This window comes from Hylobates moloch, unplaced genomic scaffold (assembly GCF_009828535.3).
Source record: "Hylobates moloch isolate HMO894 unplaced genomic scaffold, HMol_V3 SCAFFOLD_5, whole genome shotgun sequence".
Lineage (NCBI taxonomy): Eukaryota > Metazoa > Chordata > Mammalia > Primates > Hylobatidae > Hylobates > Hylobates moloch.
The window spans coordinates 144756640-144771795 of record NW_026652280.1 but is presented as its reverse complement, the minus strand read 5'-3'; the positions used below and the strand labels follow the sequence as shown (position 1 = coordinate 144771795).

At 37.8% G+C, this 15156-nt stretch overlaps 1 protein-coding gene and 1 pseudogene across 3 annotated transcripts in view; one reads left to right on the top strand and one right to left on the bottom strand.

Moving 5' to 3' along the window:
• ADGRL2 (adhesion G protein-coupled receptor L2) overlaps positions 1 to 15156 on the top strand; it is a 696353-nt gene that overhangs the window by 250218 nt on the left and 430979 nt on the right. The gene's annotated exons all lie outside the window — the stretch shown is intronic.
• Positions 795 to 4746, bottom strand: LOC116467980 (mediator of RNA polymerase II transcription subunit 28-like; annotated as a pseudogene).

Below are 15156 nucleotides of genomic sequence, written 5' to 3'. Positions count from 1 at the left end.
GCCTCCCAAAGTGCTGGGATTACAGGCGTGAGCCACTGCGCCCGGCCAATTTTTTGTATTTTTAGTAGAAACAGGGTTTCACCATGTTGGTCAGGCTGGTCTCGAACTGCGGACCTGAAGTGATCCACCTGCCTCAGCCTCCCAAACTGCTGGGATTACAGGCGTGAGCCACAGAGCCCAGCCTATAATTTTTCCTTCAGATCAAACAATGGAAAACACACATAAAAAGATGAAAAGTCATACAAAAGTTAAAAAACAAGCAAAACCACCATTAAAAAGAACCCGTGTTGTCACACTAACAGTCTAAACTTTGATAAAGACCAAAAAAAAAAAAAACTTTTTTACTTGGCTTATCCAAGCTACAGACATAAAGTACTCAAGAAATTAATAGCTTTTAAAAATAGTGGAACATTTTTCTATGACATCATGAAACTAAAATCGACTCATTCTCTGGCAAAGAGTTCTTCCAAAATGTCAAGTCTACAAGAAGGGATGTAGGCCGGGCGCAGTGGTTCATGCCTGTAATCCTAGCACTTTGGGAGGCCGAGGCAGGTGGATTGCGAGGTCAGGAGTTCGAGACCAACCTGACCAACATGGTGAAACCCCATCTCTACTAAAAATACACAAAAAATTAGCTGGGCGAGGTGGCGTGTGCCTGTAATCCCAGCTACTCGAGAGGCTGAGGCAGAATTGCTTGAACCCGAGAGGTGGACTCCGTCTCAAAAAAAGAGAAGAGATGTGTAGCAAATCTCACGCAGCAGTCCAATCTCAGGCTGACCACCTTCACCCGTTGCTCAGGTTGGCTTCAGAGGTGCAGGGATGTTGGCAGACGCCTCCTCAAGGTAGGCCAAGGAGTCCCGAGGGATGCCAATGCTGGCCGGCTTTTCGTGCTGCATGTTGATGTCCTCCAGCACCTGCTGCCAGTGGCTCAGCTTTGTCAAGTGCTTCTGGACTTCTTTCCACTGTAACGCATTCCTTAGTTTTGAGACATCCTCTTTGATAACCTGCTCTGGTTTCTGGACAAATAACTGCAATCTTTTTTGTAAGAAAAAGCATTCTGGTGACAGAGCAAGACAGACAGACAGAAAGGAAGAAAGAAGAGAGAAAGAGAGAAAGAAGAAAGGAAGAAAGAAAGAAAAGGAAAGAAGAAAAGGAAGAAGAAAGGAAGGAAAGAAAGAAAAAAGAAAGAGAAAGAAAAGAAAAGGAAGAAAAGAGAAAGAAAAGAAAGAGAAAGAAAAAGAAAAGAAAAGAAAGAGCATTCTGTGTTTCTTTCAATATCCAGAAACTTCTGGATACACTGAGCAATACCAGTTTGAATGTCTTCCTGATCAGTGCCCTTGACATGGTCCCGACTCACCGGAGAAGTTAAGCATGCACCGCAAGATAACTCCAATTACTCTGCCGAAGTACTGTTAGAAGGTCTCAGAGCACATGGAGCTGTCTGAAGAAGTGAAGTTTGTCCCGCGAGGGCCAATAGGGGCCCAGGTAGCTGCCCAGAGAACATACCCCCTAGCGGAGCTGCTGTGGCTGGAATGGCGTGGATGGAGCCCACTCTTAGCTGTTACTTTCTTTATAATCTCTGAATATTTGTCACATTCTCTGGGAAGTCCTCCCTGATCACCTTACATTGAGGATAATGCACCTCTGTTCTGGCGAGCACCCTGTTTTGCCCTACATAATATTTATACAGTAATGAAATTGCCTGTTGATTGTCTGGCTTCTCTATAACAGTGAGAGTTTCAGCAGGGACTGCATCTATTTCCCATTGTACCCCATCACACAATTCAGTGCCTGGCACACAGTAGGTGCTCAAAAAGATCATCAATGCATAAACGAACGATGTCTTCCATGTGCAAAGTAGAAGATAAACACTAGAAATCTCAAAGAGGCATAAAATTTAGCTCCTATTCCAGAAGGGTTTACAATAAGGTGGGAAAAATAGTATGGACATAGGTTTTTTATAAAGAAGAAGAAAAGGAACTAAGAACAAATATAAGAACATTAATAACAAAAATTATTTTCATTAGCTGCAAGAAAGTAATAGTTTATTTGTGATAATACTAAAAAAATTATTTCTCCCATGAATCAGTAAGAAATAAACCGTCATTTGAGTGTCGGAATCATATCAAATTATAACACCTTTCATAGTATGTTCTCCCTTATATCTGTGGCTGAAATGTCTCACCCACTGACCTACTGGTTTGTTGATGATGCCTTCAAGGCCCTATTGCTACATGGGATAATTTGAGTGCAGAGATTCCTTCATATTCATTCTTCATGCAACCTTTCAGCTCCAGATATTTCCAAATTTTGCCTCAGCTATTGAAATTTGTTATGGAAATAACAATAAAAAAAAAACCTTGATTCCCACTTCTTAAATGAGTGTTTATACAATAAAGTGTTTATAATAGTACCTGGTACCTGGTTAATTTTCAATACATATTTGTTACTCTCATTTCATACCCCTTGATATCTTTAAATTACCTTTTCTAAGGCACTGAATCTAAGCCTTTCAAGCAAGTACAGATGGAAAAGAAGAGCGATATAATGAACCTTGCACCAGGTTCTTGGACTGTGTCATGCATTTAAAATTACAGTTCAGAGTTCAGGCATTTGAATTGGCTCACAAACAATAAAGAATTGTGCCTGGTCTGGGTCAGGTATAAACAAGCTGGAATCTGACATAGGTAGGATGTTTACTAGTTTGGTGTTCTGGTTGTGTGCTTTCTCTTATTCCTATAATCTTCACCTCGGATTTTTTCTGTCATTCTGTAAGGAGACTTAGATTTGGTCATCTTCCCACCATATGCTAAGTCTAGCATGGTGGGCTTTGGAGTCAGAAATTCCTGAGTTTGGACCTGACCTCACCATTAGCCTCTCTGAACTTCCTTTTCTTTATTTGTAAAGATGGAATTAATAACCACTCCTGTCTTCTTTAAAATATCTTAAGGATAAATACTAATTAATATAAAATTAATGGTGTATGTGTACTCTAATCTTGGTGAGAGAAACAAGCTCCTCTAGGTAACTGATTAGTGTCAATTATGATGGATGTAAATACGATGAAGAATTGGTATCATGTACAGTTCAGTAGGTCTCTAACGCGTCACAGCACATGGTCTGTACTCAATAAACTGTGCTCCATGTTTTTTTTTAATGTTCCTACCACACAGTTTTGCAGTTGTTCAGAATTCAATATGTATTTTTGAATCAAATATAATTGATAAGAATAAAATGTAAGCTCTAAATAATGGCAGGAATATTCTCCTGTAACTTTAGTGTCTTATTATTATTCAAATAATAATTTTCAACATTGCTGGGTTGTCTAAGTTTATGTAGAAAGGTTTTGGAAGAGTCTATCAATAAAACTCAAAAAAGTATTGTAGAAAAGTAATTTTCTGACCCAATGCAGGTGTTATGTTTTTCATCTCTAGGGAGTAATGTTTGATTATATTTTATTTGGTTCATCCAGGGGCATTATGCCAGGAGCATCTTCAGGTCATATAGTACCTCACACGGCCACCACATCTAAGGGGCATTATGTACATCATAAACATCTTTAATAGTTTAATATTAAACACCTTTAATAAACATCTTTAATACTCTACCTTTGGACTTAAAAATTGTGTATTTATTATGACAGTTTTTTAGCAATAGCAGCTAAATGTCTTCTTCTTAAAAGATCAAAATATTATGATAATCTACTGACAGAAGAAAGTAAAAGGCCTCAAAGAAGAGATACCTTTTTTAATCCAGACAAAGGTACCATAGAGGCTTGCAGCCACCCTGTCTTCACAATGCCTAACAGTGATGACAGACAGTAGGATGTTAATAAATGCTTGATGAGTTAACAGTGAATAAACAAAACATTTCAAAGAGTATGGGTATTGTGAAGGATTATGACAATAAAAGACAATATTACAAAGAGCCAAGAACACAGACACTGGAGTCCAAAATACCAGAGTTCAAGTGTTGGTTCTGTGGCTCACTGTCTGTGTGTCTTGAATGAGTTACTTATCCTTTCTCTACTTCATTCTCCTCATTTGTAAAATGGGAAAATTATAGCATCCATTTCACAGGGTGGCTGTGAGGACTAAATTAGTTAATATACATCGAACGCTTAGTGCTGTATCCTGTTCAATAGTGGCCTAGAGCATCGTATTCCATAGTCAGCGTCCAATAGGCAGCAGCCTCTATTTTTAAAATAGAGACTAAACACACAATTTTGCACATATGTGTTGGGAATTCAACACATCTTTTTCTGTTGAATAGAACTGATGAGAATAAGAAAATTGTGGAAATACACTCTTAAAACTTTAGAATCTTATTATTGTTCAAATCAAGATGTGTTAGATAAATGCCTCATCAGTGAGGATGATTGTGGTGAAGAAGGAAGAGGAGGAAGTGGAGGAGGAGGGGGAGCAGGCAGCAGAAGAGGCAAAGACAAAAACTGGTCATTCGGGAATCAGTAAAAGTTAATCCTCACAATGGTCTACAAGTCCCTAAATGGTCTATCTGCACCACCGCCCAGTCCTCCAGACACATTCTTCTCTGACCTGTCCCCCTTCACTCCTTTGCTGCCTCCATTCCAGCCATTTTTGCCTTCTTGCTGTTCCTTGAATGCACCAGACACAATCCTGCCTCAGAGATTTCAGTGAAGCTATTCCCTCTGCCTCAAATATTTTTCCTCCAGATGTTTGTTGGGATGATTGCCTCACCTCCTTCGAGTTTTTGCTCAAAGGTCATGTTCTCAGCTTAAGACCTACCATTACCTCCTCTCTAACACGGTTACCCTCACCCTTCCTCCACAGCACACACTCTCAACATCCTTACGCTGCTCTACTTTCTTTTCTCCTTGGCTCATTTCACCTTCTAACACGTATATTCATTATGTTTATTATTTATTGTCTCTCTCGCTTTATCTGAGCCGCCCTCCCCAACTAGAATTTAAGCTCAAGACAGTGGGATTTTTAGTGATTTTGTTCACTGATATAATAACTCCCAGACCCAGAACAGTGCATGACCTATAATAGGTGCTAAATACATATTACTGTAAGATTTCTCTTTTTTATATGTTATTTTCTCTCTTGCTATAATTTTTTTCTTTCTTTTTTTTTTTTTTTGAGACGAAGTCTCGCTCTGTCTCCCAGGCTGGAGTGCAGTGGCGCGATCTCGGCTCACTGCAAGCTCCGCCTCCCAGGTTCACGCCATTCTCCTGCCTCAGCCTCTCCGAGTAGCTGGGACTACAGGCGCCCGCCACCACGCCCGGCTAATTTTTTGTATTTTTAGTAGAGACGGGGTTTCACCGTGTTAGCCAGGATGGTCTCGATCTCCTGATCTCGTGATCTGCCCGCCTGGGCCTCCCAAAGTGCTGGGATTACAAGCGTGAGCCACCATGCCCGGCCTATAATTTTTTTCTTTCAATTTTTTTGTTTTGTTTTGTTTTGTTTTTTTTAGAGGGAGTCTTGCTCAGCCACCCAGGCTGGAATGCAGTGGTGCAATCTTGGCTCACTGCAACCACAATCTCCCAGGTTCAAGCGATTCTCCCATCTCAGCCTCCCGAATACCTGAGATTACAGGCACCCGCCATTGTGCCCGGTTAATTTTTGTATTTTAGTAGAGACAGGGTTTCACCATGTTGGCCAGGCTGGTCTTGAACTCCTGACCTCAGGTGATCCGCCTGCCTCGGCCTCCCAAAGTGCTAGGATTATAGGCGTGAGCCACCACGCCTGGCCTTTTCTTTCAGTTTTAATCATTTTGCACTGATATCACTTTGATTATAGGATTTTCATTAAACAATTAATGCTCTGTGTCCTGGCCCACATCTAAAATGAGCAAAAAACAAACATACAGAGCTTAGAAGAGCAAGATTCTGCTTTGTTTCGTTGTTATTCTCAGCCAAAACTTCATGCCTTTTTGGGCAACTGACAAAAAACAAAAGTTAGCATCATTTATATAAAAACACTCCTGACTCAAATCTTTTTTTAAAAAGCTAAAATACTTTAAAACTATAATTTTTAAGGTAAAAGACAAGGGCATAAATGGCTTCTCAAGTAACCCAATCAACATTTACAATCATTAATACATAGTTCTGGTTGCAAGGAAAAGGACAATTTTATAAATAATAAATAGAAGATAGGGATTATATGAGTAGGGAGGGGAAACTAAATTGTGCAAAAAGAGGCCCTCAAGGAAGAAAGTGGATAGTTAAAATATAGATTAGTTAAAATTGTTTGAGGCTCTTCCGTAGCTGAGAAAGGTGATTTGATTAAAAACACCAGTAATTTTGTTCCATATGTAAACTGACAAGTATGTCTATAAATCCACACCACCCACCCATATTTTCATTTAAAGGAAAACTAGGAAACAATTACACCCAGATTGTGTGTGTTTAATGTACTAAATTACTATCAAATGAAGATTGAGACATTAACCTTTTTTTAATGCAAACTTTTTTATGTGTAAATTTGAAATGTTCTTATAAATGTAAGTAAATTTTATCTGTTTCTACTTAGCCTAAAATAAGAAATTGTATAGCCTCAGCTGGGAAGTATCAATTACACAGTCTTTGTTTCTTTGCAACTACTTCCCAGTAGATTTTTCTATTATTTAAAATTTTAGCAAATTTAATTTTTATTTTTTATAAACTGTGAGATTCTTGCAGTTTTTTTAAAAAAATTGATACCAACATTCAGTAACTATTAGGAAATATTTTTTGTATTTACTACCTGTCTAGTATTTAGAGAATTGCTTTCCCTATTTTGGATTAATCATTGTTTAATTTCTAAATCCAAGGGATTAATATATAAAACCTTAAATGTTAAAGAAAAATTAATTATGTTTATTATTATTTCTATAGTATTTCATACAAACCCATAATCTTGACAAGCATTTCATTCATTTATTCATTCGCCCATTCAACGATATGTCTGTATTTCTTTATTACCAAAGCTTGACTTTTTTGACTTTGATTTGTGAAAGCTTATTGCTAGGTGGATGCCATATTGTGCCTGGTGCTGTGATACATTGTATTTAACTGTCAATATCTATAAACATTTCTCAATATGACCTGTGAATGTTAGACTGTTTACAGTATTTCCTGCAATTATCTCTTCAGAAATGTGACAGAGGAAATGGGCTCGTGTCACCCATAGGATTTGAGAAACGTCTAGTGAAAATCACTGTAACTTGGCTTCAATTTGTAAGACATTACACATCAGTTATTACCATGCACTTAGATTATTTTTGTGTCTTGTAAAATATTTTAGGATGGTTTTTATTGCTGTTCCTTGACATCCTTCTGGTGTTTGTGTCACTATTATTTCCATTTTTAATGGAGTTCTTTGATTACTTAAGGGAGAGGCCAACATTTGGGGTTAATTACCAACCTCCTTTGTTAGAAAGCATTACCTAAAAGAGGAAGAAAGAGAGGAGATAAAGAAAACCGAAGTTCAAAGAATGGGGAATAAACAATGGACTTGTTTTATTTGTCTTACTAATATGGCCTGTATGATGTAGGTGGCATTATTTTATATGTACTTTGGTGAGTTACAAGGTAGACAGAAATATAAGAGATTTTTACAGCTAAAAACTCACTCTTTTTTTATTTTTCAGTGAGGAAAGAAAGATCCGAAAGGAAAATAAAGTTCAAGTCTCCTAACTCTGATGCACACATTTCCTCTATTTCTCGTATTAAATCTCCATCCTGCCTATAAGAAGCATAACATCTCAAAACAGGAACATCATATATAAATATAAGTACTGGATTTCCTCTCCCTATACAAACATGTATGTGCATAAGCAAAAATTTCATTACACCCAAAGACACATAGTTGTAATAGTTAACACTTTCTAAGTGCCTACTGGGTACTAAATGTTTTGTTTTGTCTTCATCAACTCATTAATAAAACACACACAACCCTATAAGGTAGTTTAGCGTAAGTAGATTCTTTTACAGATGAGGAAATAGAGAACTGAAGAGATTAAATAATTTTCTCCTTGTCTTAGAGGTAGTAAATGGCAAATCCAGACACAGCCCAGATGTTTCTAACCCCAAAACAATGATCCCAACCACTATGCATATATTCATAGTCACTGATGTCAAATCCTTTTTCAAAATTAAGTTTGGATGGTGGGAAGGGCATTGTGTACATAGAGGGCAGACGAAAGGAATTCTGTTAAAGTCAATGTATTAGTGACACACAGCTGTGTAACAAATTACCCCCAGAACTTAACAGCTTAAGGCAACAAACATATTATCTGTGGGTTAGGATTGGGCACAGCTGAACTGGGTTCTCTAAGTCAGACGTCTCATGAGGCTGCTATCCAGGTGACCACCAGGGTTGTAGTTATCTCAAGGTTAGACTGGAGGAGGATCCACTCTCAAGCTTATTCACATAGATGTTGACAAGATTCAGTTCCTCGTGGGTTGTTGGGGTAAAGGTCTCATTTCCTCATTATCCATTGGCCGGAGCCTCCCTCAGTGCCTTGCCACATGGGCCTCTCCTTAGGGCAACCCAGAGGATGGCATTAGATTCCATCAGGGTGATCAAGGAAGAGAGCAAGTGAGGGTGGACAAGACAGAAGCCAGAGTCTTTTTATAGTCTTATCTCAGAAGTGACATCTCATCTCTTGCCATATTCTGTTCATTCGAAAAATGCAAGTTACTAGGTCCAGCCCATGCTGAAGGGGAGGGAATTATACATGCATACTAAGAGGAGGGGATCACTGGGAGCCACCTGAGAAGCTGCCCACCACAGTCAAGAAAGTGTTCTCAGAGGATATCAAGGACTATGTTCAGTTGACTCTAGTCTATATGTCTGGCTGCAGAAAATTTCCTGAATGCATGTCTTTTGGTAGCCTCCATCCTAATTCAGGCAGAGCCTAACATTAGCCAGAATGAGCATGCCAACCTCCAGCACTGCCTGAGAGAAGTTGTAATTCTGATAAGCAGTCATCTAGCACAAAATTAACTTCTTTCAGAATTAAATTTTCATTTAAAATATCAAAAAAGTCAGTGGATTTAAATAACTATTTTTATATAAGGTAGTGGCAAGAAGATGGGTTCTGAAATCTTCTGACCGCATTTACAGATACATCTCAAAGACAACAGCTGTTTGAACTGTTGTCTTAACCTATTAGAGCCTCAGTTTCCTGACTGTGATTCAGGGACACAGTGCTACTATGAAGTTTAAATAAGATGACGTATATGACAGGATTTTGTTAACTAGAAAGTGCAACATATAAATACAAACTTTGTCTGCACTCTCCTTAGCTACAGAACAGGATAGAATGTTAAGAACAGCACTTAGCATGCTATTTCACTATCTTATTAGAGCAATAAATATCTTTGGAATATGGATGATGAATAAACTGTGTTGTTAACAGTATTCAAAGCACCATGAGTATCCACATTTGTTGTTGATTTACTAAAGAGAAAAAAAGGATTTCCAGGCAGTTTTGTTTCAAAGAGGCACTTGTGTTTTGGAACTGCTTGTCTTGACCACGCTGCAGAGGTTTTGAGGCAATGCACAAGCTTTCTGCCGCGTTGAAAACTTCTGGCAGCATGTGCTTCCCTCAGCCATTTTCCTTCGTTTCATGCTGCCCCTAGTTAAAATGTTCCTATTGTGTGTGTGTCGTTGACTTGAGAGAAAACATTTTCTCATATCGTGTAAGAACTACATGGAGGGTAGGCCCCGATGGACCAGAAAAGCACATTAGCCTTTCTTCTTTAGTGGCCCAGATTGAAATCTCATCTGATGTTTTCCCATTAGAAATGAGATGGCGAGATATTTTCTGGGAAGTGATTTAGGTACACTAAAACAATCTATAAGAATCTATTGATTAGAGGTAGACGACTCAAACTTGATTTGTGTGCAGTGAGGTACCTTGGAAGGTGATGTGATTGACAGGCTGTGTGGAATAGATTTGGGACTGGAATAGTTAAGATATTGCAGCTTTGCAGAGGGGTACAGAAGCAGAGAAGTAATTTGTGGAGAACTATAAATGGAGGAAGAAATTATAGAATTTAGACTACAGTAATCACATATTCTATTTTTAGTAATATATCTATAAATTCAAACAAACAAAACAAGGAGTTTTCATACAGAGAGTTATAAGAAGAAGGAAATTCCAGGGTGTTCTATAAACTCTGAAAATATTCCTGTTCCTGCAAACATGTATTGGTTGCCATTAGGTTGTTCCTGATTAGTTTTTGTCCACCACATAGTTTTAAAATAACTTAACAGCAGATAATAATGGTATTACCCCTCTAACTAGAATCAAACAAATAAACAAAACCTGAATCCAAATGGCCTGTTCATAATCTTATAGTAGTACATCATAGTTGAGACCGGAAAATAATAAAGTGATGATTTACACTGGAATAATATGGTTAAAATGTAAATTAACATAATAAGTCAAACTCTAGCCAACTCTGAAAATGCAGGAGTCTATTGAAAATTTTGCATTCATTATATTCTGACTTCCTCCCTACTTTACATGGAACTCTATTCCACAAATTTACTTGGAACTGAAATCATCATGTAGGCAATATTTAAGATAATATGATATTAGGTATCTCCCAGGTACATTTTGCCTGGGACAAAGCTTCTCTCTGCTCCAGGCAAATATGAATAGGCCTTACAGGAAAGCCTAAGAAAGAGAGAACAGGAAAAGGGTGACTTCTTTGAGCCTAGCTGGTGACTCTATTAAGCTAAATGTTATCCTTAAAATATTTTACTTATTTTATATAAATAGGAAAGTATGATCTGATAGCATTTTATTTATTCTGAAAATATTTCTTGATATTTCAGTTTGAAGAAATTTCATAATTAATCATGGTGTTAAGGCAATAAAGACATTCAATTATATTAAAAATCACAAATTTGAAACAAATTAAATTAAATTTCATCTGAGCAGCTCGACTTTTCACAAACTAGCTAAATAAATCTCATAGTATCTGTATATGCAAATTACTTCAAGGGGCAGAAATTCTCTAGTATACTTATAGCATTTAAAAATAATATAAAGATTGATCTTTTTAGACATTATTAACAATGTGGGGATCAGAGTGGCATGAGCTAACAGCTAAGATAATTGCTGTGGAATCAGCTGTTCTTTTTGAAGTTCTAGTCATAAATTATCTAGTCCTGCACTGTTCAACATAGTAGTCACTATCAACATATGCCTATTTAAATGAATTGAAATAAGCAAAATTTAAAATTCAATACTTCAGTCACACTAGCCACATTTCAAGTGTTCAATAGCCACATACAGCTGGTGGCTACAGCATTGGACAACACAGGTATAAAACATTTCCATCATCACAGAAAGTTCTAGGGTACAGCGCTGAATTCTCCCTCCCATTTGTGTGTCCCTACGTCTGATCCGTATCATGGGTAGAATAAGGAAAATTTGGGCCAGGCATGGTGGCTCACGCTTGTAATCCCAGCACTTTGGGAGGCTGAGGCGGGCGGATCACGAGGTCAGGAGATCGAGACCACGGTGAAACACCATCTCTACTAAAAATACAAAAAATTAGCCGGGCGTGGTGGCGGGCGCCTGTAGTCCCAGCTACTCGGAGAGGCTGAGGCAGGAGAATGGCGTGAACCCGGGAGGCGGAGCTTGCAGTGAGCCGAGATTGCGCCACTGCACTCCAGCCTGGGCGACAGAGCGAGACTCCATCTCAAAAAAAAAAAAAGAATAAGGAAAATTTGTAGAGCACTCGATACTTATCTGAAATGCTGAAAATAAGATAGAACTTATCTTCCTCTTCAAAAGTTAATACACATAAAACACTTCATGGCCGAAGATGTTCTATTAAGCCATGAAAGTTACAACAAAATTAGGGGTGGAAATACTGAGAATTATATATTAGGTTCAATGAAGCACTAAAATATACTTATCAAGTCCCCATTTGTCCGCTGTGTTTGGAATGAAGTAAGTGGAAAAGAGCATAAAAATGTTAAAATGCTTTTTACACAAAACAAACAATATTATGAAAGGAAGTTCTTAATGTGTGTAAAGATTAAAATATTGTTGAAACAAACTAGCTGATAGAGTAGAATGGGCTTCACTCTATTGCGAAAAAGATATTTTTCCTTCTATGATTCCAATAGTTTATTCCTGCAAGACTTAAACTGAATGTGTTTAAATGTTCAAGGTCATAAATAACAAGATAAGTCATAGTATTTCTTTGTATCTGAGAACTTACATGTATTGCAGTACTGTATTACATTTTTTTAAGTCTGCTTGCCCGGTTTTTTCTAATTTTTTCTGTTGGTTGTGCGTTGAAATACAATGGCTTCAAAAAAAAATCTAGAATTCTGAAACCTCAAAATTAACCATTAATATGATGGCTAAAATAGAAGGCAGATTTTCTCTTTAAAAAATTATATAGTGGTGTTTTCCACTGTTAAAAAAAGAAAACTGAAGGAATGGCTTTTCTTCCATGCAATGTATTTCTAGAAAGAGGGATCATTTTCTCTGAACTTTCTTGACCTTAGCCTGTTCTCTTTTGCTAAAGTCATTAAAATGATTAGAACCTCAAGGAGGGTTACAGTGTTACATTCTCTTTCTCTTTTTAAGTTACTCTGAGCTGAATCAACCAGGTTTAAACCCTGCACACATCCTATTAATCCCATCTAGCTCTTCTGTCTGCCTGGATGAGTTTCTTCAACAGATTCTCTGAATATGCGTTAAAAAACATAAATCACTGGATTAAACTTGTAGAGAATGATGAAAGCTAAATTCGTGTATATACATGTGGCAGGAAAAATGTACCCTTTTATTATTTAACCTGGATGAAAGCAATAAATTTGAAACAGGTTTAGCTGATGATATTGGTAATCCACAACAGATTTTGTAAGTGTTTTTGAATGAATGTTGGTTTTGTTCAATAATCCCTTGGATTAAAGAAGAGTTAGATAACTCACACAATCTGCAAAGAATCATATTATTTTGCTATTTATCTTTTATTTTTACCAAAAAAATGATATGTATGGTTTAGGCTTTAGCAAATTAGACCAAAAACTGAATTATTCAATTCATTTTTTAAAATTTGTGGCTAGGATTACCCAAGAACATTTTTACCTATGTTCTTGGATAGCAGCCTGTTCTCCATCCTCTACTGTTAATGCATAGTGTTATGTAGCAATAATACAGATCTTATTTTTAGGTAGACTGACAATAGCTTCTCAATTACTTGCTTTGCTGATCTATCACATCCACTTTAGGTCTTCCAAATTTTATAAACTTTAAAATGTAGAATAAAAATTCTTTAAATTTCCTCTGTATAGCCACTTAGTTCCCTACCTTACCCCCTGCCCATATTCAAATAAAAGGTTTGAAAGAATTATTAGGTGGGTACTGGGATTCAGTTCTAATAATAATTAAAAGTGAATAATTTTTTCTTTATTTAGCAATTACTAGATGGTAGAAAGTCTCTTCATCCATTATCTCACTGAATTCCTCACAAAAACACTGTGAGACAGAGACAATTTTTCCCCTTTTTTGCATGAGACCATTACATTACATGATAAATTAATATACCCAAGGTCACACATCTAGCAAGTGGTAGATCCAGGGTTCAAACACACCCACACCCATACTAGTTATCTATTGCAGCATAACAAATTATTCTAAAAAGTAATGGCTTGAAACAGTAAACTTTTATTACCATAGATTCTGAGTCAGGAATTAAGGAGTGGCTTAGTTGGTTGGTTCTGGCTCAAGGTCTCTTAGGAGATTGTCGTCAAGATGTCAGCATGTAGGCCAGGTGCAGTGGCTCACTCCTGTAATCTTAGCACTTTGGGAGACTGAAGCAAGAGGACCACTTGAGGCCAGGAGTTTGAGACCAGCCTAGTCAGCCTAATGAGACTCAGTCTCTACAAAAAAGAAAAAAAACTTAGCCAGGCATGGTGGTGCACATCTGTAGTCCCAACTACTGGGGAGGCAGAGGTGAGAGGATTGCTTAAGTCTGTCAGTTCAAGGCTGCAGTGAGCTATGACTGTGCCACTGCACTTCAGCCCTCATGACAGAGCCAGACCTTGTCTCTAAAAACAAATTTAATTTAAAATTAAAAATTAAACCAAAAACGATGTCAGTAGAAACGTCAGCCATCTAAAGGTTTGACTGGGGCTTGAAGGTATGCTTCTAAGATGCCTCACTCACATGGGTATTGGCAGGGTGCCTAAGTTTCTCCCTGGCTGTTGGCAGAAAGCTCAGTTTCTTGTTCCATGGACCCTTCCAAAGAGCTGCTTGAGTGTCCTCTCAACGCATCGTAACCAATTCTTTCAAAGCAAAACAGAAGTCACAACATCATACTCCCTCAGAAGTCACTCCAAAATTTCTGCAATATCCTATTGGTTACACAAATCAGCCCTATTCTCTGTAGGGTGACACCACACAAGGAAGTGAGTATCAAGGAACAGGGATCACTTGGACCATCTTGGAACCTGGCTATGTTCCCAGCACAAAATATATTATTAGAAAAGTTAGACAGTCTTGGTTTTTTGGTCTGTACTTACTGAATGAAGAAACTGCACTGAAAAGCTATATCAAACTGTAATTGCTACTCATTCATATTTTTAACATGGAGGATATTACGTTTATTTGTTTGTTTGTTTGTTTGTTTTTGACATGGAGTCTCACACTCTGTCACCCAGGCTGGAGTGGTGCAGTGGCACGATCTCTGCTCACTACAAACGCTGCCTCCCAGATTCAAGCAATTCTTGTGCCTCAGCCTCCCAAGTAGCTGAGGCTACAGGCGTGTGCCACCACACCAGGCTAATTTTTGTATTTTTAGTAGAGACAGGGTTTCACTATGTTGGCCAGGTTGGTCTCGAACTGCTGACCTCAGGTGATCTTCCCGCTTCGGCCTCCCAAAGTACTGAGATTACATACGTGAGCCACTGTGCCTGGCCTGGATATTACTTTTATTGGATAAAATTCCTAGAATAATACCTCATATTCAAATATAGAAACAAAATCATATCCAAAGAGAGATCTTTAATTTTTTTCAGTTATCAATCATTTTGCTCTCACTCAAATTACCATTTTGCTCTAGTACAGATTAGCAAGCACTGTGTAGGCAAGACATTCACACATTACTTCTGTAAAGGTCCAGATAGTAAATATTTCAGCTGCACACCAGAG